At 34.8% G+C, this 27491-nt stretch overlaps 2 protein-coding genes across 3 annotated transcripts in view; one reads left to right on the top strand and one right to left on the bottom strand.

The window, feature by feature from the left end:
- LOC127876904 (high affinity cAMP-specific and IBMX-insensitive 3',5'-cyclic phosphodiesterase 8B-like) overlaps nt 1–27491 on the bottom strand; it is a 406208-nt gene that overhangs the window by 34152 nt on the left and 344565 nt on the right. The gene's annotated exons all lie outside the window — the stretch shown is intronic.
- The window catches only part of LOC127876905 (high affinity cAMP-specific and IBMX-insensitive 3',5'-cyclic phosphodiesterase 8B-like), a 140868-nt gene continuing 122840 nt past the window's right edge, over nt 9464–27491 (top strand). The window contains exon 1 of the mRNA XM_052422412.1: nt 9464–9615. The gene's annotated coding sequence lies outside the window, so the exon portion shown is untranslated. The remainder of the gene's footprint in view (nt 9616–27491) is intronic.

Raw genomic sequence — 27491 nt, 5'->3', positions numbered from 1 at the left:
TCCATATGCCCGGTTTTGGCTCAATAATGATGAACTTGACAATATCTAGGTCAAGTTTGACGTTTGGTAAAGATTGAATGAACCGAATCCTCTCAGGTGAGCGAACTAGGGCATCTTGGCCCTCTTGTTATGATATGGCTGGAAGTGAACGTCATTTAAAAAAATAACAGAAAAGTATTAAGGGTGTAAAACGGCGAAAAAAATATTGTCTCGGTATGGACGTCGCCATTTGACTATCACGTGATACTCCCTCTGGGGTTGGGTTGGGTATTTTGAGCATATGTGGGTGTATTTGGGGGGGTGTATTGAGTGTATTTGGGTAAATCGTGCCATCCCTTATTATATATCCGTTTTGTTGATCAAACAGGTATGTACAGGAAATTGTTTATAGTGCAAAATTATCTAATAATTTGAGTCAGCAGTTAAGCGCCTTTGACACTTAAAGAACCTGTGGAAGCCCCTGTATGCTTGACATTGAACTTTTTTAGTAATATACAAATATCAGAATGGACAGCTTAAAGCGAGTGTGACCAATTGTTGTTCTAGTTTTTGAAAACAGATCAGACATAAGGAATAAGAAGATTAAAAAAATATTTTTAAAACAATTCTACCAAAAATCAATTAAATTAGCATTTAATGAAAACTAAATCATACAAGACATGTAAAATGTGTTGGAATCACAACTATAGGTGCAGATTTTCTTAACAAAAACAAGTTAATGTGTCTGCGTAAACTTGTTGTTTTGAATTTAAATGCAGTAAACAACATCCTGCCAATGGTACCATTATCATGTTTATTAAGTATTCCTTGTTCATAATTTGTGAAGGGGTTTTAGATTGAGAAATAAAATGCTGACATTAAAATCATAATTATGTCCGTAAGCTATAACACCTTTTAGCAATTACATTTGTATTTAGATTTATAGCCTAATTAGTCAATCCTGTAGTAATAAAGAATAGCTCCCAACATAAATTTACAGTGTTTTCTAAGTAATTATTTATTTCATCTTCTATATTGTTTTGAAAAACTACAGCTATAAGAATGATTATTTATAGTGTATGTTTGCCATATGTAGGCTATTCAGAGGTAACATATAACTGAAATTGTATGCACTACCTATTACTTCATTTCACTTTTTACTTTACACTGAATAATGTATTTGAAAGCCATGTTAACACATTTATGATGTTTATTGTCAAATGATTTAAGCAAATTATGACATTTAGTGTCAAATGAATTAGGGCAACAGTGAATTAACAATTATTCTCCATAGGTCTTTCTTCCTTGTATTTAAGTCTACTTTTGTTGGATTGAGTGATGAGGGCTCATAAACATTGTTATGAGGATGTTTGCCAGACAGTAATTATTTTCATTTCATTTCTTTCGTTACATTCATGCTTGCTGAGCAAATTAAAACTTACATAAGAGTACATTACAATATATTTTAAATGTATTTTTTACTTTACTTTATACGTTTTTGAAGTTAACATATTTGCTCACTGTGATGTATAACACAGAATCTTTTCTCTGCACCACTTAAACATGATTCAATAATGATAAAGTAGACTTGTTTTGTTTTCAAATGTGCGGTTGAATGACTGCTCAATAATCTTGGGCTTCTGAAAAATAGAGTATCAATTGAACAATCAGCTAGTTGGATATTTGTTTAGAGGTGTGCATTTTGTCTTTCCAAATTTCTTGTGGTTATAGACATGAGCAAGTATTAATTGGTGCATGGACTATTGCCCATAGCAAATGAAATAAAAATATTGGAAGTTAATGTATTGCAAGCTTTATTTTAATACAGATATGTAGCATTATTTACCAGATAATTACTAGCATCAAAAATATACCAGATAATTATGTAACATCATACATGTTCACTTACAAACTAAATTTACAATACACATAAATGATATAAGCATCAACCATGCTGATATATAGCATAACGAATATGTTAAATTGCACACATTATAGATTTGTGACATATACACACAATAGCTATTTAAAATAACACCACTTGAACAAAAAAAATATCACAGCCAACAATCTACAAATGCTATTGCTCAACAAGAAAACACATAACAATATCAGTGATTTTTTAGCTCGGTTGTTTTGGAGAGAAAACAGAGTATTGTCATAACCAGCTCGTCGTGTCTTCCGCCGTCCGCGTCGTGCTAAAACCTGAACATTTTGTTTAAGTTTTGAACATTGCTCTTAAATAAAGTGCTTCAACCTACAGTCCCACTAGGTCAAAGGTCACGGTCACTGTGACCTCTAAAAAAATAATCTGACAAGCTTTCATTATTTCAAAACTGCACCAGCAGCTGAGCGTGGCACTCGTATTGCGGTGCTCTTGTTCCTTCTTTACTAAGTACCGAAAGTGACGTAACGGCACTTACCAAATCCGGGTAAAATAAAGAAATCCCACATGAAGATAGCAAAACATGAAATACCAATTTCCTAATTAGAAGATTTCCAGACGCAGATTTTCCCAATTTTTATTGCGCAAATGTTTCCTAAAAAATTGCTTGGACATTGTTAGTTTGAAAATTCATATACATTGTTGCATGCTAATTACATATAAAAAAATGCAGTATGGAAATGGGTGTGTTTTCTTTGTTTATTATATACCACAATTGTTAATCATTAAGACCCATTTACCTGACTATAGTGGCAATAAACTATAGCGAGCTCATATGACTGAATGCCTTTGCAATCTTGTATCATGATTAATCTAGATAACCTCGCTTGGTTGTCCTGAAAGCTAAACCACTGCATTACCCTCTGTTTATATGTTTCCCGCAGGCTCGATCAAGTTACCATAGGGTGAGACTTGGCCAACTGCTAATTCATGAAATATACAATAACCATGTTAAATGCAGTGACGTCAATGGTGATTGAATCTGGTAGTAAGCAATGATTTTTAAAGTAGGTCAATGGTGCAGTGCGTGAATGTAGGATTTTTCCAGTACCGTATATGCTATGGTATTAATTTATGACTGTTTTTTATTCTTAAAGGAAGTTTAAGTGCTAATAAGAGCTTTTAGCATCAGTGTTGTCAGTCATCACTTAGTGCATGCATGTATGTGTTTGGAAAACTTTGTCTTTTAACACCTCCTTCTTAACAGTTTGACAGATTTTGACAAAACTGTCCAGTATATTCAGTATATTCGGTAATACCATTTTGCGATGTGAAATCGAAAGTACATAGCGAAAATTAGGTGACATAACGATATACACACTATAATAACTAACTAAAGTAAATTTGATAATTTTATATATAAATATTACAATTCTCTACGCATGCACAATTGTATTCCCTGGGTTTACCACGTGACGATGATGATCAATCTACTGGCGTTATTTATAGTAACTGGTAGTAACCTGGTAGACATACCCACTAAAATTATTACAGAATACACTGAAACATATGAAAACTAACCAACTTTTCTCAAGTAATGTAATATACCAGTCGTGATATTTTAATCAATATAAACTAATAATTGTAAAAAACAACGTATTTTACAACTTTTCTTTTTCTTCGTCGTCGTGGTTGATGCCTAGGTCCCCTTTAACAGCAAAACAAATATAAGCCTTGCTCTGGAAAAACTGGGCAAAAAATGCCTGTGTGTAAAGTGTTGTCCAATATTAGCCTGGCGTAATGCCTGTGTGTAAAGTGTTGTCCAATATTAGCCTGGCGTAATGCCTGTGTGTAAAGAGTTGTCCAATATTAGCCTGGCATAATGCCTGTGTGTAAAGTGTTGTCCAATATTAGAACCTGGCGTGTGTAAAGTGTTGTCCAATATTAGCCTGGCGTAATGCCTGTGTGTAAAGTGTTGTCCAATATTAGCCTGGCATAATGCCTGTGTGTAAAGTGTTGTCCAATATTAGCCTGGCGTAATGCCTGTGTGTAAAGTGTTGTCCAATATTAGCCTGGTGTAATGCCTGTGTGTAAAGTGTTGTCCAATATTAGCCTGGCGTAATGCCTGTGTGTAAAGTGTTGTCCAATATTAGCCTGTAATGCCTGTGTGTAAAGTGTTGTCCAATATTAGCCTGTAATGCCTGTGTGTAAAGTGTTGTCCAATATTAGCATGTGTGTAAGGTGTTGTCCAATATGGGGGTAATGCCTGTGTGTGAAGTGTTGTCCACTATGGGCGTAATGCTGTGTGTAAAGTGTTGTCCAATATGGCGTAATGCCTGTGTGTAAAGTGTTGTCCAATATTAGCCTGTGCAGTCTGCAGTAATGCCTGTGTGTAAAGTGTTGTCCAATATTAGCCTGTGCAGTCTGCAGTAATGCCTGTGTGTAAAGTGTTGTCCAATAATAGCCTGTGCAGTCTGCACATGCTTACATGGATGAAACTGTCTACCTAACTGGATTTTTTATGCTCCCCATTCGAAGAAGAGAGGGTATAGTATTTGCACATGTCGGTCTGTCCGTCCATCCATCAGATGGTTTCCGGATGATAACTCCAGAACGCTTAGGGCCTATAAGGGTCATGAAACTTCATAGGTACATTGATCATGACTGGCAGGATGACTTCTAATGATTTTACAGGTCACTAGGTCAAAGGTTAAGGTCACAGTGACTTGAAATAGTAAAATGGTTCCGGAAGATAAACTCAAGAATGCTTAGGCCCAGGACCATGAAACTTGATAGATATATTGATCATGACGGCAAATGACCCCTATTGATTTTCAGGTCACTTGGTCAAAGGTCCAGGTCACAGTGACTCGAAACAGTAAAATGGTTTCCGGATGATAAATCAAGAATGCTTAAGCCTAGGATCATGAAACTTCATAGGTACATTGATCATGACTAGCAGATGACCTCTATTGATTTTCAGGTCACTAGGTCAAAGGTCAAGGTCACAGTGACTTGAAACAGTAAAAATGGTTTCCGGATGATAACTCAAGAATGCTAACACATAGAATCATGAAACTTCATCGGAACATTGATCATGACTGGCGATGACCCCTATTCATTTTCAGGTCACTAGGTCAAAGGTCAAGGTCACAGTGACTCGAAACAGGAAATGGATTCCTGATGATAACTCAAGAATTATTAGGGCCTATAAACATGAAACTCATAGGTACATTGATCATGACTGGCAGATGACCTATTGATTTTCAGGTCACTAGGTCAAAGGTCAAGGTCACAGTGACAAAAATATATTCACACAAAGGCTGCCACAACTGACAGCCCATATGGGGGGGAATGCATGTTTTTACAAACTAGCCCTTGTTTTAGAAGGGACTTCCTTTAAACGATGCCGTATAAGATGCCTTTAAAAAATGCCATAAAAGCGTTAAGTGCCTTCCTTGCTTATAGTCTGTATAATTAGTTAACAAACTACTTATGATTATAAAGCACCTGTCCACATAAATGGTTGATTGGTCACTGTCGGCTCAGGTACTACTCAAATGTACGAAGGGTACTCTTAAGTGTACTAAAATGTAACCCGGTGCATACCCGTAGCCAGGGGGGTGCGTTGGGTGCGTTCGCACCCAATCTTTTTGGACGAGTAAAAAAGTGTACTATAAGTTGCACCCAACTTTATTGGACGCAAAAAACGGTTATTTATTTTTTCCAGGAACCCAGTGAGTCTTCGTATTTAAGCGTTAAAATGGTTGTATTCAATATGCATCCGACAGGTCATAATATTTTCTCGATTATTTCATTTCCAAGATAGCGCGTGATTTTATTTACAAGTTTTAACCGTAGAATAGTTTAAATCAACAGAAGTTGTGACAGCAACATTAATTTTTTAGAAGATCTAAGAAGCCGGTCCCCGCCAAAATGGAATCTGAATCTTTCTTACAAATAGATATTTGTTTCTGTATAGTGGCAAAATTTATGAACCTGGCAATCTAATCAGGATAAAATCGATACTTATTTATAGATAATTTGATACTAAATGATTGTTTGTACTTTGTCATCGTTATTAATGTCTATACTGTAATAGATACCATAAACAAAATGTTGAAGCCTACTTATGGCGAGTTGAAATCCCAGTCCAATAACATTTTCAACAATTATCTAAATGGCTAGAAAATTTTTAGATGATAATTAACGGAATGTTATGTCAGCTTCCGAAAATGGCTGAAATCAAAGGACACCCTTCGACTATTGCCGAAGATTTATGAGCCACTGGTTAATAACTTTGCATTAATACCACGATTTATAACAAGAACACATTGTGCACAGCATTTCGACAAACTGAGTTGTCTTTTTTTTGTTATATCCCCGTACAACAATTTTCGGATCCCCTAAAGGTTTTCCAGCAAAAAATATCAGCTATGCCCAAGTTTCGATATTTTTCTGTTGAATGACAAGAAAACAAATCATTGTTACAGAGCAATGTAGCTTTTTGTAGTTTACCAACACTTAATGGCATCTGTTCTGCTACACATACACAACTTTCCACAATGTTTTAATTATGTTAAACTTGACACTAGGAATGTCCTATTCTTAAACAGTTGTTATAATGAATTTTAAACGTTATAACATATGATCAGATGGACGTTAACGTTTAATTTTCATCAACTGTGACGGACCTTGAGCATATATCAGGTAAATAAGTTCATCTTTTTTCTTCACATCCTGGTATACATTGTTAAGGACTTTGATACCATAGGGCCAGTATAGTTTTTGGTTATAGGGTCTTAATGATGCCTAGAGAGTTATATGTTTCTGAAATTTGTTTAGAAAAAAAAAGCTAATTTGTTAAAAATAGTTAAAAAATAAATAAAGTAACCTGTTATACCATTTTGATTTCTTTTTAGTATTGATGAACATAAGAGAAGACCCCATTTTGTTAATCAGTGTTTGTTGAACAAATACACTATTAGCATGTTTAGAGCAAAGCTAGAGTGTTTTGATATTTTATACCGTTGTTATTGTTGATTTTACATTCTATAAATGTGTTGTTACATATGCAAACAAAGTGTGTGCGCGCATACCAGGGTAGCGTTAAACACCGTATAAAATGATATATATCCTTGACTGATCGAAAAAGGTGGTTATTGAAAAACGTGGTGGGGAATACATGTATGCTATATCATATTCATATCATCAGTCACTGAGTTTGGTCAATGAAAGTGAAATTTTATATATAAATGCTCTATAACTTCAGTCTCTAAATACAGTTGAAAGTGACCAGAATGCAGGAGTTTACGTTTCATGTTCAAAATTCTCTAGGGGGAGGACCTCCAAAGCCACCGATTGCAGGAGGAACATCCCCTCCCGCAACATACCCCTTTGACTCTTCTGTGCTCAATAACAATCCTCGATGGCAAAAATTCGCACCCCCCTTTTCAAAACCCTGGCTACGGCCCTGGGTACAGGAAATATACTAAAACGTAAGCAACCAATTTAGACTGTACCCAAGTTGTATTCCTCCCAAAAATCTCTATGTCGTGAAAATTTTCTTTGAACAAAATCTGCCTCAACATTCTTACTTGAGTATGAGTTTCAATAAAATAGAGGTCATTTTTAGTCCCCTACCGGTTTCACCAGAGGGGACTTATGGTTTTGTCTCCGTCCGTCCGTCAACACTTTTCTGGATCCTGCGATAACTTTAAAAGTTCTTAATATTTTTTCATGAAACTTGAAATATGGATAGATGGCAATATGGACATTATTCACGTCATTCCAGTTTGTTCATATGCCAACAATTCTGGTTGTTATGGCAACAAATAGACTAGACTGCTGAAAATGGTGTTTTTTCTGGATCCTGCGATAACTTTAAAAGTTCTTAATATTTTTTCATGAAACTTGAAACATGGATAGATGGCAGTATGGACATTACGCACGTTATTCATTTTGTTCATACGTCAACAATTCTGGTTGCTATGGCAACAAATAGACTAGAAATACTGCTGAAAATGGTTGTTTTTTTCTGGATCCTGCGATAATATAAAAGTTCTTAATATTTTTTCGTGAAACTTGAAATATGGATAGATGGCAATATGGACATTATGCATGTCATTTCATTTTGTTCATACGTCAAAATTCTGGTTGCTATGGCAACAAATAGACTAGAAATACTGCTGAAAATGGTGGTTTTCTGGATCCTGCCGAAAACTTATTAAGTTCTTAATATTTTTTCATGAAACTTGGAACATGAATAGATGGCAATATGGACATTATGCATGTCATTTCATTTCGTTCCTACGTCTAAAATTCTGGTTGCTATGGCAACAAATAGGCTAGAAATACTGCTGAAAATGGTGGTTTTCTGGATCCTACGATAATATTAAAAGTTCTAAATATTTTTTCATGAAACTTGGAACATGGATAGATGGCAATATGGACATTATGCACGTCATTTTATTGTGTTCCTATGTCAAAAATTCTGGTTGCTATGGCAACAAATAAAAAAATATTCTGACAATGGTGGAATTTCTGACAATGGTGGAGCCAGTAAGGGACTTTTATTGCTTTGCAATAGTCTTGTTCAAAATATTAACATAAATATGAACATTGTTAACTTGAAAAAAGCAGATAACAACCATTTAGTGTTAGAATTCCTGAGTATGTTTTAATATATATTCCGTACCCGTGGTACATTTTAGTATACTTTAGAGTACCCGTGGTACATTTAAGTAACACTGAGCTAACAATAACCAATCAAGCTCCACTAAAACTGAACAAATAACTATGCCGAAATTACATGTATTTCCAATTAACATATACTGACAAAAATACAAAAGCCTTATTAAAATCTGTTTAAAAATAACAACTGAATTAGATGCCTCTTGCTGGTAAATTTATAAAGTACAGTTCTTTTTAACGAGGGTACTCTTTTGAGACCAAAGCATTCTTAGATAAACAATTTCGACTGGGTTTTCAACAAGCTTTAAATTATTTTTCCTATATTGGGGTATGGAAGGCAGATGGGGGTAAAATGTTTTCTTGTCTGTGATGTTACATAGAACATGTGTATATCATCATAAAGGTATTTCCTTTGTCTTTGTTATGACTCCTTGAATGTGTTGGGGAATTTACTTGAATACTGAAATTAACTTTTAAGCTATGATTAATTACAAAATATACATGTAATTTTAAAAATTCTTTAGAATGATCTGTTTCATCTGTGAACTTTAAAAATTGTTTGTCATATATTACACTCTTTTGTGGACCGGTGGTTACTTTTTTGAAATCCGTTAACAATATAAATAATCTTTTAAAGCATAATATGCATGGATTATAACAAAAGGATAATTTATAACAATTAATCCTACAAACTGTAAAATTGTAGTAAGATTGTAATAAAAGATGATACACAAACACTAAATGTTGATCTTTGTAACTAGGAATGAAATAAGTTCTTATGCTTGGATAAAGTTGCCATTAAATTATTAGGATGTAGAAAGTAGAATATCAGGTTATAAACACAAATTTAAACAAACAAAAAAGATTGAAATATGCTACAATGACAAATAATATTGCATAAACTGTTAAGGTGTTGAGTATTGGTAGAGATACGGTAATGGACCAAACACTACTGGCTAACTGGTGTAAAACTGTGTCAGTTATTAAAGTTTCTGTTTTGATACATTGCTCAAGGGATGTTATTGTAGCTTAGGATACCATTTTTTCTATGCAATCAGGTAAGAAGTTTCAAATGTCCTGTGTAAATATTTTAGTTCTTCATAATAACTATTAACAAAGATGTAAAGCTTTTTTGTTTATTTAAAAAAAATCAAAATGATAATGGCAATTATTTTACAGTTTATGATATTGAAATTTTAGTATTGAATGCCTTGTTAAGGGTTTTTCTCAACTCTCATAAAAAGTTTTTATTTTGTGTTTGATTTTATTAATATAATTAAGGATAGATTGTTGTTAGTTGGTTGTTTATTTGTAAATAATTAAGTAATTATGCAAAGGAATAAAACAATTAGGTTGTTATCCTGAGTTATATCATGGTGTTTATCATGAGTTATATCATGGTGTTTATCCTGAGTTATATCATGGTGTTTATCATGAGTTATATCATGGTGTTTATCCTGAGTTATATCATGGTGTTTATCATAAGTTATATCGTGGTGTTTTTCCTGAGTTATGTGTTTATCCTGAGTTATATCATGGTGTTTATCCTGTGTTTTATCCTGTGTTTTATCCTGTGTTTTATCATGGTGTTTATCATGAGTTATATCATGGTGTTTATCCCGAGTTATATCATGGTGTTAGACCTGAGTTATATCATGGTGTTTATCATGGGTTTTATCATGGTGTTTATCATGAGTTATATCATGGTGTTTATCCTGAGTTATATCATGGTGTTTATCCTGAGTTATATCATGGTGTTTATCATGAGTTATATCATGGTGTTTATCATGAGTTATATCATGGTGTTTATTCTGAGTTATATCATGGTGTTTATCAGTTATATCATGGTGTTAATCCTCAGTTATATCATGGTGTTTATCCTGAGTTATATCATGGTGTTTAATAGTTATATCATGGTGTTTATCCTGAGTTATACCATGGTGTTTATTCTGAGTTATATCATGGTGTTTATCCTGAGTTATATCATGGTGTTTTTCACTTATATAATGGTGTTTATCCTGAGTTATTTCATGGTGTTTATCCTGAGTTATATCATGGTGTTTATCGCGAGTTATTATATTTTGGTGTTTATCCTGAGTTATATAATGGTGTTTATCCTTGGTTTGGCACATTACTGTGATGTATAATTCATGGATTGTTTGCCTTTATGCATATATCTAATCGCTTATTTATTCCTGTAGGTAGTTTATGAGTTGATTGAAAAATCTTGCAATAAATTCTGTTGTTATTCTAACGCTCACAATGATTGGAAGTTTAAATCATCAAACGTCTGGTGTCCAATTTAAAGTAAAAACCTTTAGGCTAATTTTGTTAACGATCTATATTACACATTAGTACAATGATTGAGTCTGTTATCTGTATGGCTAATTGAGCCTGAATGATCAATGAAGTACTTAAACTAAAGCTTACATACTATAGTGGAGATAGAAAGCTCAATCCTGCCATGTTTATTCTTTATTATTTCCTGCTTGTTCTTCCTTGGTAATTATATCTATAAATACAAAAAGCAAAGTGGATTTCTTTATTCAATATGCCTTTAGTGTAAAAGGAATTATTATACAAGCCTCAGGTGGGAGGAGAGGGTGGTCTAAATGAGTTGCTTTTTCCCTGCAAAGTTCACGGACCTAGGTACCATAATTCAATAAAAGGTATGAAAAAACATTCTTACTGTTCTTGCCGCTACATTATGCATCAAAACTAACTGTCCAACTCCTTTTGAAACCTTTGCAGTGTTTATTTTCACCTATACGGGAATGGTGGCGGGGCCCATCCAAAGGGAAAAAACGCGTCGTTTTTTAGGAAAAGGAGAAAATTAAAAATTCACTCTTTTATATGTAGTGATATTTATTATATGAATACACATGTTTGTATGAATGTAATATTCACAGCTGAATGTCTCTGTCCTTTTTCTTAAATATATATTAATGATTTTTTCAACATTAGTTTCAGACAGTTCAGCCTTCATGCACAGACAGTTTTCCTTGCCATTTTGAGTCTAATTGGGATTTTTTTAATCGATAAAATGGCAAATTTGAGCATTTTTTTATCAATAAAATGGACTAAATTGGAATGTTTTTATCAACAAATATATATTGACACAATATAGATACATCAGGCCTTTTCCTGGCCATTTTGGGAAAAAAATGCAATTCATGTAAATAGTCCACTAATTTGGAAAAACTAATTTAATATAACTCTTTATAATATTTCAAAATCATATTAATTATAGTTAAAAACTTTGTTAGTTTTTTATGAAATAAATTTGAGATATATTTATCATTAGACAGTTCTTTCTAAAAAAAAAAAAAATTATAATTTTTTTTTTTTATTTCTGGTGGGGATTTTTTCTACAAAACAGGGGAAAAATATATACTCTTTTTTGAGGGGAATGGGGCCGAATATCAGCCCCGAAATTGCCATAAAAAACACACTGCCTTTGTTAACATACATTTCAACTGGCCGACATTTTAAACACGTGAGTGATTACATTGGTCCAACACGAAGGTGTGCTTGTCTCCATGAATATTTCATACTTGAATCGGGTCATACTGACAACGAGTATGTCACCCAAGTTGTGTATCGTGTTATTTCTTAAAATTTGACCTTGCATTTGTAAAAATATTGCAAGATACATTTCCAGAAAGCAAATGCATTTCTGTGTTGGCTAAGACCGAGTTCATGGAAACCGCTGCACAATTGGCGAAGTTATGGCTGTTCAAAACAATGCAACTGTTTTCGGGTCATAATTTTCATTTGAATACCTTGTTGTGTATGTATATTAATTTTTTTAAGAAAAGTTGATTTTTTAGTGACAATTTGATGATGTTTCATTCAAAATTATGGTTTTACTAATTAATATCATAGCCACACACTAAACACCTGTGGTCCGCCATATGATTCAAATACAATAACATGAGACAAAGCAGTTTTGTTTCTTCTATTTAAAAAAGGCCGTAAAACAGACCAGATCCCAAAGCAAACGGACCCTAACGACAATTGTAAAAAAAATCCAAAGAAGTGTTATAATGATTATAATAACTCAATTTTATTTCATAGTCAGCTAACCAAGCATATAACTTTCCGTGTGAATTGCATGTTTTCCCAAAATTGCCAGGAAAAGGCCTGATGTGTAAACATTTATTGATAAAAATCTCAATTTGGTCCATTTTGTCGATAAAAAATTCCTAAATTTTCCATTTTATCAAAGTAAAAAATCCCAATTTGACCGGACTCGGGCTTTTCCCAAAATGAGACAGGGCTACGTGACAAGACCTTAAGGTCTTAAACCTTCGGATGTATATTGTCTTTTATTTACAACTTCTTTGAAGTTGAATTTTGGAGTTATGCACTAAAAGAATGTTCCAATGTGGATGTTTGAGTCTCGTTCTGTGAAAAGTGGGCTTAATGCATGTGTGTCAAGTGTGGTCCCAGATTAGCCTGATCTGACTAAACTTTTTTGCACATGCATTAAGCCCAGTTTTTCCAGACTGCGGCTTATTTGATGGTCTTCTTAGGGTACTGATAGCCTTGCTTCGCACCTGGAAAACTGGCATTGGCATTGAAGATGTTCATCTCAAGTTGGGTCTAATGTAGATGAATGCTTGCTGTCCCCAAATCTCACAGTGAACACTTAAAGGGGCCGTCCAATAGATTTTGGCATGTATTAAAGCTTGTCATTAACTGCTTTAAATGCTTTATATTGATAAATTTTAACATTTGAATTAAAAGTCAACAGGAAAAAATTAGAATACAATTTAAAATAAGAAGAAAAAACGTTTACTTCCACAGGGCTCAAACCACTGACCCCTAGAGTCATGGAAGCTTGGAGTAAAATGTTTCCCAACTTTACCACTCGACCATCCACGCTCACGTCAAATGCGAAGGTATTTTTTAGCTATATAAGCAGTTTCCCAAAATATTGATTCGCTTAGAAGGACGCTTTAATCTGTTGGACAGTCCCTTTAAAAAACATTGATACGTTAAGTAAGAAAGCTCTTTTTAGCTACATGTATTATACTGACAATTATTAAGCAGCAAGCGCTATATGGTTTTCAAGGAACAAAATAATGCAAAACATAACCAACAGAAGATATGTCCATTGAATGTACCTGTAATTAACAAATATACTTTAGGAGACATAAAGTGATATTATGCACATCTAACAGTATATGCTATGTTTATAGGTGTCTATGGCAACCGTTGTTTATTATACCCCCATTACCATTGGTAGTTTATACCCCATTACCATTGGTAATGGGGGCTATATAGGAGTCACTTTGTCGGTCGGTCAGTCCGTCCGTCGGTCGGTCTGTCCGTCTGTCGGTCTGTCCCAAAATTTCATCCGATCTTCACCAAACTTGGTCACAAGCTGTATCTAGATGATGTATAGGCCAAGTTTGAATATGGGTCATGCCGGGTCAAAAACTAGGTCACGGGGTCACTTAGTGTGTTTTAAACCGAAAGTTTGTCCGGACTATAACTATGTCATTTATCGTTAGATTTTAAAATAACTTGGTACATTTGTTTACCATCATGGGGCGGTGTGTTGTGTGAAAAAAGTACGTCATTATCTCCAAGGTCAAGGTCACACTTGGAGTTCAAAGGTCAAATGCTTGTCCGGGCCATAACTTTATCATTTATTGTGAGATTTTAAAATCATTTGGCAAATGTGTTCACCATCATTGGACAGTGTCTTGCACGAAAGAATGACATCGATATCTCCAAGGTCAAGGTCACACTGAGTTCAAAGGTCAAAATTGGCCCTAAATGAGCTTGTCCGGGCCATAACTATGTCATTCATTGTGAGATTTTAGTCATCAGGCACATTTGTTCACCATCATTGGTCGGTGTGTTGCGCAAAAGAATTACGTCAATATCTCCAAGGTCAAGGTCACACTGTGAGTTCAAAGGTCAAAAATAGCCATAAATGATCTTGTCCGGGCCATAACTATGTCATTCATTGTGAGATTTTAAAATTACTTGGTACATTTGTTCACAATCATTGGACAATGTGTCATGCGAAAGAATTACGTCGATATCTCCAAGGTCAAGGTCACACTTGAAGTTCAAAAGTGAAAACATGGCCATAAATGAGCTTGTCCGGGCCATAACTATGTCATTTTTTGTGAGATTTTAAAATGACTCTGTACATTAATTTTGTTCACAGTCATTGGACGACATGTCTTGCGAAAGAATTCAAGAGTTCAAAGGTCAAAATGGCCATAAATAACAATGGCATAATAATTCTTAAAAATCGCCATAAATTAGATTCTCTTGTTTTGTGAAGACAGCATGCAAAATAGTCTGTGTCAATGCGGCACATGGGGGTATACATCACGTCTGTGACAAAGCTCTCGTTTTTGGTGTTTTCACTTCAAATACACTTATATTTGTTAATGTAGCATCAACATAATAAAATAATATCACGGAAAAAGAACAATAATGCTTTGAATATCAACCGTACTTTCGTTTGACAACTGATCATGTTCCGCTGGCTTAGAGGACTGTACAGTAGTGTAAAATATTGAATATAATTTATATTTTTACAAACTGGTAGCAAGATGAGTTGCAGATAATTGGTCAGTTACCACATTTTAACTAAATCTTTTGACCTGTTAATTCTTTTCAGCTCAATTCAACAGTGAAAAATGCGCGTAATATCACTTTAAGGAACTTTAAATACTCCTGATTACAGCCAATACATGTACCGGTAGGACATGGTTAATTGTATGAGCTTGTTAGTGTACTAGATTTCAGCCTCGAGTATGTCTTCAGACCAAATAGTGACATTATGTTAAAGATCAAATAAAGATGATGACCTGTCTACCTCACCAGGTCATTCACCTGATCTCACATATATAATTGGCTATGAAAATCACCTGCTGATTTATGTTTGAAGTAAGCCATGGGTTATTTGTTGTGTTGACGTCAAAGACCACGGTCTTTTGATGGAGGGAATAAATTCATGCTACTTGGGGCGGGCAGGTTGGCAAATACTGAAATCAACAGTGACACTTTGTTACAAGTATGTTTGTGCATGTATTATGGACGTGACTTTTCTAGCCTATTTACTTTGTGTCTCACTGTTTGGCAATTGGTTTCTGGCTATAAATCAAAGATGGCATTTTTTTGCTCATGTCGGTCCGTCGGTATGTCGGTCGGTCCATCCACCAGATGGTGTCCGGATGATAACTCAAGAACGCTTAGGCCTAGGATCATGAAACTTCATAGGTACATTGTTCATGACTGGCAAATGACCCCTATTGATTTTTAGGTCAAAGGTCAAGGTCACAGTGACTCGAAATAGTAAAATGGTTTCCGGACGATAACTCAAGAATGCTTATACCTAGGATCATGAAACTTCATAAGTACATTGATCATGACTGGCAGATGACCCCTATTGATTTTCAGGTCACTAGGTCAAAGGTCAAGGTCACAGTGACTCGAAACAGTAAAATGGTTTCCGGATGATAACTCAAGAATGCTTACGCCTAGGATCATGAAATTTCATAGGAACATTGATCATGACTGGCAGATGAGCCCTATTGATTTTCAGGTCACTAGGTCAAAGGTCAAGGTAACAGTTGCAAAAAACGTATTCACACAATGGATTCCACTATAACTGACAGCCCATATTGGGGGCATGCATGTTTTACAAACAGCCCTTGTATAATAAGGTTTTTCGTTCCTGCATGCTGCTGCAGCAGAAGTTTCACTTAATGCGTATTTTAAAATGCGAATTTTAATATTAATAAGTTTATGCATTGCATATAATTATTGCAGATTAGAAACTTTGTAATAATTATTGCAGTTATTAAATCACTAACAGCGTATGTTTTTTGTGCGCAAAAAACAACAACATGAAAGCATTTTAACAGTGCTTATATATATATATATATATATATATATATATATATATATATATATATATATATATATATATATATATATATATATATATATAAAATTATGTGACTTTTATTTTACAAAAAGCTGTGGTTTGCATGTTCTTATTTTTTCTTAAACATTCTTATAAAGGTCTTCTTATCAAAACTTATAATGATAGCTGTCACATAATATTGCAGAAAATAGCTATACAAAATGATCCTCTAATATTAGTCAACTATAATTTTGACAATAATTAACTAGAAATGGCACGGCAGAGGCCGACGTGTATCCCCACGCCGCATGTTTGACCCAGGGGGCGCCCCATGGTTGGTAATGGGGCCATGCATAGTTGACATTGACCGTATTGTCATAAGATATGTTCAGTATCAATTTGAAGTAAATCGGAGTAGAAATGAAGAAGTTATAGTAAAAGGCAATTTTGGATGGGCATGATCTATGTGGGCGGGGGCGCCCCAGGGTTGGTAATGGGGGCATGCATAATTGAGATTGACCGTATTGTCATAAGAGATCTTCAGTATCAATTTGAAGTAAATCGGTATAGAAATGAAGAAGTTATAGTAAAAGGCAATTTTGGGTGGGCGTGGTCTATGTGGGCAGGGGCGCCCCAGGGTTGGTAATGGGGCCATGCATAGTTGAGATTGACCGTATTGTCGTAAGAGATGTTCATTATCAATTGGAAGTAAATCGGTGTAGAAATGAAGAAGTTGATGTAAAATAACATAAAAAATGAGTGAAAATCTCTGACCTGGCCCCACCCCAACCCCCATAACTTTTGACCCAGGTGTCAGATCAAAATTCCAAATAGTGCAGGGTCGCACATATGCTCATAGCTACCATGTGTGTAAGTTTTAAGGTTTTAGTGCTTATAGTGTAGGAGGAGATAGTGGCCAGGACGGACGGAAGACAGAGATAACCACAATATCCCAACTTTTTCTCTTGTAACAACTGTACAACATGATCCAATTTTAACTAGAAATGGCGCGGCAGAGGCCAACGCGTATCCCACGCCACATATTTGACACAGGGGCGCCCCAGGGTTGGTAATGGGGCATTGCATGGTTGAGATTGACCGTATTGTCATAAGAGAAGTTCAGTATCAATTAGAAGTGAATCGGTGTAGAAATTAAGAAGTTAAGTAAAAGGCTATTTTGGGTGGGTGTGGCCTATGTGGGCGGGGCACCCCAGGGTTGGTAATGGGGCTATGCATAGTTTAGATTGACCGTATTGTCATAAGAATAGTTCAGTACCAATTAGAAGTGAATCGGTGTAGAAATGAAGAAATTATAGTAAAAGGCAATTTTGTGTGGGTGTGGCCTATTTGGGCAGGGCGCCCCAGGGTTGGTAATTGGGCCATGCATAGATGAGATTGATCTTATCGTCATAAGAGAAGTTCAGTATCAATTAGAAACCAATTGGTATAGAAATGAAGAAGTTATAGTAAAAGGCAATTTTGGGTGGGTGAGGCCTATGTGGGTGGGGCACCTCAGGGTTGGTAATGGGGCCATGCATAGTTGAATTTGACCGTATTGTCATGCATAGTTGAGATTGACCGTATTGTCATAAGAGAATTTCAGTATCAATTTGAAGTAAATCGGTGTAGAAATGAAGAAATTATAGTAAACGGCCATTTTGGGTGGGTGTGGTCTATGCGGGCGGGGAGCCGCAGGGTTGGTAATGGGGCCATGCATAGTTGAGATTGACCGTATTGTCATAAGAGAGGTTCAGTATCAATTTGAAGTAAATCTGTGCAGAAATGAAGAAATTAATGTAAAATAACATAAAAAATGAGTGAAAATCTCTGACCCGGCCCCTCCCCAACCCCCATAACTTTTGACCAAGGGGTCAGATCAAAATTCCAAATAGTGCAGGGTCGCACATATGCTCATAGCTACCACGTGTGTAAGTTTCAAGGTTCTAATGCTTATTGTGTAGGAGGAGATAGTGGCCAGGACGGACAGACAGACGGACGGACGGCGGAGATAACCACAATATATGATGATATCCCTTCAGTTCATTTTGCCCACAACGTCATTTTACATCAGAAACAACGCATCATTTTTGAAGTAATCACTATGTTCTTAACCCATTTATGCCTAAGTGGACTCTCATATCCTTCTAAATTGGATCAATTGATTTTCAAAACTAGGGATGTCTAGTATATTTATTTCTATATTTTGAATATTTCTTACAGAAATTCCTTTAAGTTAACAGCGTAGACCCAGATGAGACTCTGCATCATTCGGCGTCTCATCTGGGTATACCCTGTTTGCCAAGGCCTTTTTTCTAGAGTCGCTAGGCATAAATGGGTTAAATACATGTCTTGTTGCTTGACACTCATTATATGGACTAAACTAATTGTGAAATGTATGAATTTTAAATGCAAGTTACTGCCCATTAGTTTAGAATGGCACCTGTAGTGATCTACAGAATGAGCACTAATGCAGATATTTGTACCTGTTCATAGGAGGAGGGGGTAGTCTTTGTTTCTCAGTCTATTCGTCTATCAATCTTTTGTCACATGGTACCCATGATACTGGTATATTTTTTTGTGGCTGTTTTATTTCATTTTCATCTCTGCCCCCCAGTCTGCTTACAGTGCCACTTGTTGCATTTGCAAACAGTCAGGTGCTTTAATACATAAAATGCTCAAGACAGTCACAGTCTTTGGTCCAATATGTGCGCTTTTGTTAATAGCAACATAAAAATAACATAATGTAACAGCATGGATTGTGATGTTAGTGTGGCATTAATTCATTTTCTTGAGCTTTTAACCAATTTCTTGAGCTTTTAACCAATATAAAATTAAAACGATACTAAATCTTCTGAATTTTTTTTTTTTGGTGCAATTGATTAATATATCCCTGCCTTGAAACACATCGGCTATCCTAACTCAATGTGCACTTATTTCAATGTTAATTTATCTGCTCCATATGTCATATAATTATGATCAATATTTTTCTGTGTCTGTGCGTCCATCTGTCCGTCCATCCGTCCGAAAACTTAAACATTGGCCATAACTTTTGCAATATTAAAGATAAGCAACTTGATATTTTGGCATGCATGTGTATCTCATGGTGCTGCACATTTCGAGTGGTGAAAGGTCAAGGTCATCCTTTAAGGTCAAATGTCAAAAAACAAATCCAAGGGAAGTAACAAGCTTTAAAGGGAGATAATTTCTATTTATCATTTGGCAGGTACAGATCATTTTCACAAGGGAAGTAATATTTTTTAAAAGGATAAAATAAAAAAATTAAATAAATCAAAGCGGCGCAGTAGGGAACATTGTGTTTCTGACAAACACATCTCTTGTTATACAGTATTCAGGAATAACCCTCATATGAATGTGAATAATGTAATATTTTTGTTATAAAGTTGGCTTCAGTTTAAACATTTTGTATACATTATGTAAATAATATAATGTTACTATAAACATAACATTCATATAAACATCATGAAAGTTGTATGACATTTGCATATCTGGCCACATAAACCTATGATTGTCATTGATCAATCCACAATTAGCTCATTGGTGCAGCTGTACAATAGAATGGTTGCATCTGACCTTCATGAGCGTGTAGTAATTGTCACTGAACTGCTCCTGTAATGTTCCGTTTATCTGATAATGGTTTACAATTAAGCATTCTAACTTGTCTATTAGGCTTAATTTTGGTACTGTAAAACAAAGTGGAAAGAGTCTGTCCTATTTTTTAGGCAAGCTTTTAATTTCTTTGTTTAAAGGCTCTTGGTAACAGATTTTTCTTGTTTTTGAAAAATGCCATCAAATTGTAAACTTGTCACGTAATTGCGTATCGTTCGTGGAAAAGACACAGTAACCAACAATGTTCCTTTCTGTTTTTATCGTGATTTATTTCCGTTGAATATATTCTAACACAACACAACGTTTCCAGAATGTTTGTCAAATACAAGATACATGCGAAGCCCGCAATGGGCCCATCCCGCGAAAGCCAGCAATAATGCGACTTGTATGTTCGGCCGTTTTAGTAAGACTCTCCTTCATACAACGCAGATGCCAATTTATACAATAATGGACAAATAAATTGGGTGACGGCTGTCTGGATGATTGACTTTAACATGAGTTGAATTACCTGATACGGGATGGCTTTATGTGTGACTTACATATCTTGTGCATATATATGCCAATAATTAAGCGAGACCACGTTTGTTTAACTGTCACCTGTCATTTAACATGAAAATATACACAAATTAACAGTGTTGCATGTGCTTACAATAGACATAACAAATTAGTGAACCCAGCCATGGGCCATAACTTGGTGCATTTTTTCGTCTAATTTGACGACGACATATGATGCCCATTTATGCATTTCTTCATGAAGACAGATATTATGTATTCAGTTACACCGAACAAGGAATATACATGAAATACACCAATTATGCGACATGAAATACATCAATTATGCGACACACCTCATTTTCATTAAAGAAAGATTTTATATTTTATGATTTAAAATCTTTAGAAAGATCAAATCCTGAATGACAAGTGTCTTACAATATCATGTATCAATGTTAAATGACGTTGATCGATTGTCCACGTAACACTACAGGCGTTGTTTGACTAGTGACCTCCTGTGCTGTCCATTCAAAGAAGGTATTGCCCGGGTTGAATATGTACCTGTTGCTGTCAAGTAGATGTCTTGGTTTGTTGTTTTCTGTCTATGTTGATTCATGGGTGATGTTATCTACCATTGCTGTCGTGAAGAAGCTCTATCTATCGCCAAGCTGTGTAGGCAAATCGCACGTGGTCGGTTGCACTCATCTGCGTATCAAGGTTCACATCGAGGCTGGATATGTCATCGTGGTTTCTGTTGTTTTTGTCGCTGAACCAGCCGTCATCACGTCGTTGTTTCTGTTGTTGAATCCATCGTGATGTTGTCTCTGGATATGGTGTTGATGCGTACCGCGTTGCTAATCAATTGTGACGTCTGTTAAAACCTTTGTGATCGCATTGTTGTTTCTGTTGTTGTTAATTGTACTTTTGTTCTTGGTTCCAGCGTCTTCATTTCTCTTGGGACATTAAGATCTTCTATTGGCCATAATGCTCACGAGGTATTAACTATAGCAGTGTTCTCCTTGATGTCTTAGGCCTCGGAATTATCATTCCAAATGCGTTATCTACGCACGTCAAACAGTTGAACGGCTGCATCTACTCTATAGTGTTTAACGTCACAAGTATTGTGTCCAGTGTTGCGTCACTTGTTGTCCTTCGAAATCTTCTGGCGTTGGTCTTCTTTTAGCGATAGAACCAGGTATTCACTTTGAGAGTAAACGCCGTGATGTTCCAATCTAATTATGTTGTTTGTTTCTTCTATTCGTTGTGGAAGGCGTTGTCTCGCGAAGTCGCTCTTCTTCGGCGTTGTCTTCAAATCTCGATATTTTTATCTGCGTCGTGGTGATACAAGTATCAGTTGTTCAAAATCATGGCAAACATTTGTAAATATCCCTATAGTTATTGTTAAATACCGTCATGACAACTTACTGTGATATCTTATTCAAAAAAATAAATTCTTTACAACGAAAAAATATTAGTCAATTCCTCAAAACATACTTCGGATAAGTACATGACAGTTTGACATCTGACAAGCCATTTACTTAATATGACTTGTGTACCGCCTTAGGCATAATCATTTTACACACGTGCAGCCAGTAAATTTTTGACAGGCGCGCGCCACTTTATTGACCTAGAGTAATGGGTTATGATAGACGTACCTGTTCATATCATGGTTTCATAAACCTCATCTTTATCACTATAGTTTTGCCGTTGGGCATAGATTTATTGACATGTTTGACCTGTGCACTTGTAAAAATGCGCAAATATGACAAGGCAGACTTTTATATATATGCATTCATAATATAAGAACACGTATCGGTATACTTCAAAATTCAGGTCTTTGCTCCTAATCGAACTACTCAAATAATTCTTATGCGACATCGCATCTTCTGTCCATAGCGTAATTTGCTTCGATGGCACAGGGATAGATTCTCTTACTCATGAGGACGCTAAGGTTATCAGAACCTCGGGCTCGGTATGTCCGAACGCTGATCAGTCAGCCGTGCTCATAAAATATAATTGTAACCCTTAAACAATTATATTAGAAATTTAATGCGTACATATCGTTATATTTTAACTGCGCTATACGCGTCAGATCGCATTAAATTCTTACTTAAAATTACTCAAGACCTTCAATATTACCGATATCCTACATATATTTGCAATCAACACAATGACGTATATACATATTTACATAATATTTTTTTTAAGTGTCTGCCCTATTCATATTCGCAATTACCATTACTGTTCTTATTTCCTATTTCTTTCTTTTACAATTCTGAAACTATTTTTAAATTTTCCAATAATTTTATTTATTCGTCCTCTTTAATTTTCTTTATCATTCTAATAAACAAAACCCGCCTTATTTTCTTTATTAAAATAATAAACAAAACTGTTTTGAATACTCTTATTTTTCTCGTACATTTTAATTTAATGAAAATTTACAAACATTCTTACAATTTAAAATGTATTGGTATGCAAAAAAACCCATATGTCCGTACATAATCCTATATTCTAACAATACCAAAAATATATATAAAAATTCTTTAAATACTCTCTGTGTGTACACCTTTAATTTAATGATTTCCATAACTCATAAAAATAATGTAAAACTCAAATATCTCTTTTTATTCTCGATTCACCGCTATTTATAAAAATGTACCGATAAATGCAAAATTGGCATGATTTTTATATTTGCAAAATTTGTTCATACATAATTTATTATCATCATTATTATGTTTAACATCTAACTACATAAAATTCTTTAAAACAATTCTTACAAATTTCGTTGTCATGACGCCTTTTACTTTCATTTTCTACTTTATAAATTTTGAAATTCCCTCTCCAAGTTTGCCATAATTGTTTTAAACAACTGACCTGAATTCATGTCGCGTTGTGGTTGTGATGTTTTCATTTTTTCGGCACGTGATCGCACTTGTGATCGTACTTCGGTCGTATCCATTGTACACGGCTCCATAAAATGTACTGTGTCACGTAATTATAATTACGTATCGTTCGTGGAGAACACACAGTAACCAACAAAGTTCATTTCTGATTTCTTTGCGTTTTATTTCTGCTTATTAACACAACACAACGTTTCCAAAATGTTTGTCAAATACAAGATACATGCGAAGCCCGCAATGGGCCCATCCCGCGAAAGCCAGCAATAATGTGACTTGTATGTTCGGCCGTTCAAGTAAGACTGTCCTTCATACAACGCGGATGCCAATTTATACAATAATGGACAAATAAATTGGGTGACGGCTGTCTGGATGATTGACTTTAACATGAGTTGAATTACCTGATACGGGATGGCTTTATGTGTGACTTACATATCTTGTGCATATATATGCCAATAATTAAGCGAGACCACGTTTGTTTAACTGTCACCTGTCATTTAACATGAAAATATACACAAATTAACAGTGTTGCATGTGCTTACAATAGACATAACAAATTAGTGAACCCAGCCATGGGCCATAACTTGGTGCATTTTTTCGTCTAATTTGACGACGACATATGATGCCCATTTATGCATTTCTTCATGAAGACAGATATTATGTATTCAGTTACACCGAACAAGGAATATACATGAAATACACCAATTATGCGACATGAAATACATCAATTATGCGACAAACTAACAAATCTGCACTTTTCTGAATAGTGTTAACTGATTTCAACAGCAAGAAAAAAGTTACATAAAAAATATCTTGTTAAAATATAGTTACAGTCTCATGAAAATTTTACAATATTGAAAAAATGAAAACAAATAAATAGCTTTGACTATTATAAAGGCTCATAATAATGTTTTGTTATAGTTATGCAAGATAAATTATCCTGCCATGTCTCCATAAGTTACATTAATTAATAAATAACAAACTCTGGATTTTGCAGATGAACATTTTGTTTATCTGCAATTGTAAACAAATTTTATGGTACTGGTACAGATATGAATGGCTTAACCACTTGTGGAATATGTAGGCCACTTAAGCCATCTGATTTGTTACTTCCTCTTGACATTTAAACAACCTGCCACCTATTGTGACAGGTTGATAATGTATCTCCATAAAAGCAGAACTTGTGAACATTGTAAAAAAAATGTGGTTTATTGTCAAAGTATAAATTATAATAACTGTAGCTGCAGTGTCTTTTATTGTCCCCTACCGGTGAAACCGGAGGGGACTTATGGTTTGCGCTCTGTCTGTCAGTCTGTCTGTCTGTCACTCTGTCCGTCACACTTTTCTGGATCCTGTGATAACTTAAAAAGTTCTTCATATTTTTTCATGAAACTTAAAACGTGGATAGATGGCAATATAGAGATTATGCACATCATTTCAGTTTGTTCCTACGTCAATAATTCTGGCAACAAATATTTAAAAAAATTCTGACAATGGTGGAGTTTCACCGGTAGGGGACCATATTGCTTGGCAATCTCTTGTTGAGTTTTGGTTTCGGTTACCGTGTCTATTGGTTAAACATATCGTTGCATTTAGTAATATATTTTCAAATTTCAGAATCCCATATTTTGTGAAAATCCCATTTTCTGAATCACATATACATGCATAGTATTGCAAAAATCTCGTTTTATTACACATACAATGTATTGTAATATATAAGCTGTAATTCAACTTGATATTTTGTTTGACTTATTGTTATAAGATAATGTATGTAGAAAAAACAGACTTTGAAATAAGGGTTATGCATACAGTTAAAGATTACACTTAATTTTTAAGCTGTTATACAAATGAACATAATGAAATTTGAGCCGCATCATGCCAAAATTGGTCTTATGTCATATGCTACAAGCTTTGCTCCAAACCAGCCTGCACATTAGCGTAGACTTGTCAGGAGCTTTCATGTTCACTTAAGAGACCACGAAAACCTTAAATTACTTAAAAGACGACAGTGTAGCTACTGACCAGATTGCGCAAATGACATAAGACCCATTTTTGCATGATGTGTCTGATATGGTGATCCTTGGACAGTTTCTCGAAGCCATATGATAATGATAGTTTCAAATACAGTTGACAAGCTTGGTATTAATGTTCATGTGATATGTCAGATAGATGGTATTTTCTTGTATTGAGACGATGATATTAGTCACTGTCAAGGTTGTATACATGTACGTTATACACATTTTTTCTTAAGTATATGTTGTATACATTAAACATGTCATTCCACCCCTACATGTACATGTACTCTCTATAGAAACGGAAGTAATTTGAGGTTTGCTTGCCTTGCTACTTACACATCAGTTTCTTAATCAAAATGTATTATAACATTTATTTTAATGATTTTGTAAATGTATGCTATATTTTGTTATTTAGTTTTCTGTATAAGAACTACACAATGTACATTTTAATGTGTCATTAATTTATATTTGGTTGGGCCGCTTATATTATGTTCTCATCATATCGCTCACAATTATGTTGTGTTTCTTTGTTAATTCTCAATCTTAAATTGTTTGAACTAAAATTCACTTGATATAAAAATGTTTTTAAATAATTGTAAAACTAGTGCAACACTTTCTTTCAGTTCACAAACAAATCAGCAAACATTATGTATATGCAGAACATTTGTAGTACAAAACAACTGTGTTCATTTGGTCAAGCAAATGACTGTGTCCACTAGTGTGTGGCTGATGCAGTTGCAAGCCTTGGTATAAAGTCGGCATGTTTTGGAGAACACTTGATCCCATGGCATGTTAGTCAATGGCATGGCCAAAAGCTTGATAAATGAGTTGCGTTGAGAAAACTGGGCATAATGCATGAGCTTAAAGTGTCATCCCAGATTAGCCTGTGCAGTTCGCCCTTTTATTTAATCTAGAACATTCACAACAATAAGGCATTGTAACTTAACCTTGAGTTATACTTTTTGGATCATTTAAATTGCAAAATGAATTAACCGATTCATAACTTAAATTACAAGGTGTGTTGATTTAAAACACCAAAGCTAAAATGTTTGCTTGCCTGTAATATGAGAAATGCATGATGTAAAAAGCCAAATACTCTATTAACATTTAGATCGATTATTCAAGCTGCCTTTACCGTGATCTTCAAAAACCTGACAGTGGCAAATATTTGCTGAACATATTCTTTCATATTTCTATGTACATAGGTAAAATAATAATTGAGTTGATCTTAAAGGCTAATCCCCCATCGACGGTGACGGTGACGTGCCCATCAATACTTTATGTGCCCTTATAATTTGTGCTACAAAGGTGATTGGAGACTGCATTATTTATTATTTCACGCATGGAGACATGCTTCTGTCATATTGTGTGCAAGCTTTGACTTACATTAGCACATGTGCGTCACTGGATTAAGATTGACCTAGTTAGATCAATGTACTTATACGAGTTGAACTTCTGTAAAGTTTTCTTAGTTTGCTAAATCGAAAAATGAAAATTTGGTTTGAAAGTAGATCATTACTTACATTAATAGATTAGACAGAAATCTTATGATTTTGCCTTCTGTGTTCTTGAAAAAAAATCATTTTAGCTTGGCTCCTGAAAAATGGGGCATAATGCATGTGTATAAAGTGTTCTGCTTAGGCTATTGGGACGACACTTTAAACCGAAACGGGATTTTCATTTAGAAGAGACTTCCTGTAAAGAAAAGATATCATAAAGCGGACATGAAAGAGTCGTTACTGATTTACCTTTACAGGCAACAACAGCACTGAAGCTAATCTGAGACAAATCTTTAAGCACATGCAAAAGGCCTTGTTTTCCCAGAGAAAATTAGGCTCATTTATAGATCTTATTGGTAATTCTTTACAGAAATTCTTGGAAGTGATAGATTTTTGACTGAAATTCAATGAACAGTTAATTTGATGAGTGAAGATTTAGGAGTGAAGAAGGATTTTAACTTATTTTTTTCTTGTTTGGTGTCAAGATATGTAAGTATGATCATG

Source organism: Dreissena polymorpha, chromosome 4 (assembly GCF_020536995.1).
Source record: "Dreissena polymorpha isolate Duluth1 chromosome 4, UMN_Dpol_1.0, whole genome shotgun sequence".
In the NCBI taxonomy this organism is placed as follows: Eukaryota; Metazoa; Mollusca; class Bivalvia; order Myida; family Dreissenidae; genus Dreissena; species Dreissena polymorpha.
The sequence above is the reverse complement of the archived record's forward strand: the minus strand, read 5'-3'. Positions and strand labels throughout refer to the sequence as shown.